The sequence below is a fragment of the Quercus suber genome, unplaced genomic scaffold (genome assembly GCF_002906115.3).
Source record: "Quercus suber isolate HL8 unplaced genomic scaffold, Cork oak 2.0 scaffold_309, whole genome shotgun sequence".
NCBI lineage: Eukaryota > Viridiplantae > Streptophyta > Magnoliopsida > Fagales > Fagaceae > Quercus > Quercus suber.
This window is the reverse complement of record NW_027069765.1, coordinates 14,578-17,706: the sequence shown is the minus strand read 5'-3', so window position 1 is coordinate 17,706 and position 3,129 is coordinate 14,578. Positions and strand designations below refer to the sequence as shown.

The following is a 3,129-nucleotide window of genomic DNA, read 5'->3' as shown; positions in this document are numbered from 1 at the left end:
AAAAAAAAAAAAAAAAAAAATAAAAAAAAAAAAAAAAAAAAAAAAAAAAAACACAAACCCGAAGAGTGTGGCCATGGAGATGGCAGGGAGGATTTAGTTGTTTTGATTCTTAGGTGTGAGAATGAAGCTATGAAGCAAAAGAGAGAGAGAACCAACTACATGCCCAAAAAAAAAAGAGTTATGTCAGATAAGTCTAATAAATACCCAAAATCAAGACAACTCACAAGATCCATATTGATATAATATTAAAACGTAAATGAATCATAAGAAAAATCAAATTTAGTCAAAACATAAATGATATAATATTAATCCACACTTTACCCACAATCCAAAATGATTTAAATCATACATAATCACATGGTAGGATGATTTAAAAAGATAACAAAAAAGCACCTCACGAGAAAAGAACAAGAATATATAGTTACCTATGCTAGATGCAGTATTAGCACCCAGAGGTTATAGCAGACAGTGCACGAACTCCACAAATAGTATGGACAATTGGGCTGCAAAAGAAAGATGTCACAATATCCGAACAACAAAGGTCTTTTTGAACAATCACAATAAATACATGATCAAGACACTTCAAATCCATAGATAAAATGCAAACCTTCAATGTAAACATAAGGCTATAAAGAATGAAATTTGGAGGTTATCTTTCAGATCATTATCACTATAAAATTCTTCACTGTTGCATCCAACACCATTCTTCATGCATACTATTTCAAACACTGGTTCTGCTACTAGCCTATAGAGCCTTGTAAGAGATCTGAATCATGAGTGACAATCATACCAACAGATTAGTGGAGAGGAAGATAGAAGAAACTGAACAACAGCATGCCAAACAGAAACCTAATAAAGCATCAGATCGATACTTGAAAGACAAATTTGGGGCAACATTAGAATGTACAAAGGGAACACATACTTCCTTGGCAGTTCAGAATCCTTGCTCATATGTCCAAGTGCTGGCCCTCAGAATTCCCTTGTAAAGTGGGAATTGTTTCTTTTGCTGGATTGGGGTTTTTCATGGTAACAAGCATCAATTAGAAGTAATATCACCACCACAGCAAGAAGGAAAAGAAAGGAAGAGAATTTAAAAACATACTTTGTCTAAGACAGAAGAGGATCGACAAAGATGAATAGAGTACGTCTTGAAGGAAATAAACTAAACACCGAAGGGAACTCTTTGAGTGAGACATGATTGACATGAGATAGTAATGAAGTCACAATAAACCAATAAGAAATTCAGTTCACTTCCAAGAATGTTCTTCTGGATATAGATATTGTGTAATGGTTACCTAATCCAACTAATGAAGTCAAATTATTCATAATATATTGATCCCTAAGGGCAGTCGCTTCCCATGCTTTGCACTCTTCCATATTGAAAAGCACTTCTGGGTCTGAAACAAAGAACAAGCATTAGATATTGACTTAGAAACTTGAGAAAGCAAGTACTACTACCTAATCCTATAACATTAAGACTAGATGATTAGCAAGTACAGATTTGAGCTATGAGGGCTTCCCGCATTCTTCTAAAGCATTCAAATCATAGATGGATGGCTAAATAAAGGCATTACTGAAAAATTACCTAGTTTCCTTTCTTAGTTATCAAGCTAGATGGACTGCTAAAGAACCAGTATTCCAGGTTAAACATGTTGCTGCATCTTGGAAGTGATAACAGGCCATTTGTACACACAACCTTCTGTATGATGTTTAGATTAAATGTGGGCGAATTAGAATGGAACGTTTTTGCATGATGTTCTTGAATGAGACCAAAACATTCCTGGGCCCATAAAGGTTGGAAACTTGGATTATAAAGCAAATGTAACAGCATCACAAGAAGAAAAGGAAGAATATAAAGATAGTTGTAGGCGAATTAGAATTGAAGAGCAGAATATGACTTCCTTCTATTTGCACAATCAAAAATATTTAATTGATATTTTTGCAGAAATAAACAAAGGAGAGTTACCTCTGAATGTTAGTCTGGATCAAACTTGATGCTTAGGATGTGAGAAATCTTGTGCCCGTCTTCCCTTGTCCCTCTTTTGCAATGTTGCTCAAGAATTGGACTTCGAAGAACCTCCAATTTCTTTAATGGTGTAGTACGAAGAAAGTCTGGTAGCGACTTTAGCACGGGGCATCTCCAGATTTTCAAGGAACAAAGGCGTGGCATTATTTTTATAGTAACAAACCCATTATCTTCTTCTTCTTCCCTCATTCCTCCAATGTCAATCCATTCTTCCCACTTTGGAAATTCGTGAAATTCGAGAGATTTCAATTTTGGGAATACAATTGCGTTATCTATCTTATTTTTGGGTTCTATTCCCAAAAACTCAACTCCCACCCTTTTCAAAGAATATGCAGCCGATATCTTTAATGATTCGAGGGATGGTAGTTTCCCTAAAGGAGGCAAACACTCTAAATATGGCAACTCAGAGAGACAAAGCTTTTTTAATTTGATTAGGGACATCATCCAATTAGGATACTCTCTAGTGCCATGGTAATAAAAAATACATAAACTTTCCAAGTCTGAAGGTGCTTCCAAGGCATTCAAAATTAATACATCATCCTTTATTCTTCTACTAATTGTATCTCTCAAAATATCAAATTTGCCAAACCATAGTTCCAAACTATGGAGGTATATCTTCATCTTGAGTTGTGCATCTTCAGCATCAGACACATCTATCATGTTTCCCAATCCATATATTCGAAGAGTCCCTCGTAGGTGATTCAACTTTTTTAATTCTCCAAGCCTACATCCTTCTCTTTCATCCATACCACCTATGTTGAAATCACTTAATGTTCGGAGAGAAATCAATTTCTCAAACCCTTTTGGAAATATTGGACATTTCTGACAAGAAAATCCAATAAAACTAAGATGTCTTAAGTTAATTAGCTTACCCATCCCTTGCGGTAATTTCTTGAGATTGTAACAATACTTGATACACAAAGTTTGTAAATTACTGAGATTGCAAATGGTTTCAGGCAATTCTTCTAATTGAACGTAATTAGACATAAGGAGACACCTTAAATGTATCAAATTTTCTATTGCATTCGGAAGTTTATTAATTGGACAATCCAAAATTAATGTCCGTAACCATCTAAAGTGTTGGAGTAAATCAAATAGGAGCT

The 3,129-nt window shown here is 34.8% G+C and overlaps 1 long non-coding RNA gene across 3 annotated transcripts; it reads right to left on the bottom strand.

Moving 5' to 3' along the window:
* Positions 1 to 63: 63 nt before the first annotated feature.
* On the bottom strand, positions 64 to 3,037 carry LOC136071407 (uncharacterized). 3 transcript variants are annotated; one of them, XR_010632717.1, is made up of 8 exons: positions 1,967 to 3,037; positions 1,586 to 1,780; positions 1,296 to 1,397; positions 1,103 to 1,162; positions 923 to 1,006; positions 608 to 766; positions 426 to 503; positions 64 to 155 (listed from the first exon to the last, which is right to left on the bottom strand). It is a non-coding gene; the product is annotated as an uncharacterized LOC136071407 (long non-coding RNA). The 3 variants fall into 3 exon arrangements; XR_010632715.1 differs by having other exon boundaries at positions 1,103 to 1,397; XR_010632716.1 differs by lacking the exon at positions 1,586 to 1,780 and having other exon boundaries at positions 1,103 to 1,397.
* Between the last annotated feature and the right edge of the window lie 92 nt (positions 3,038 to 3,129).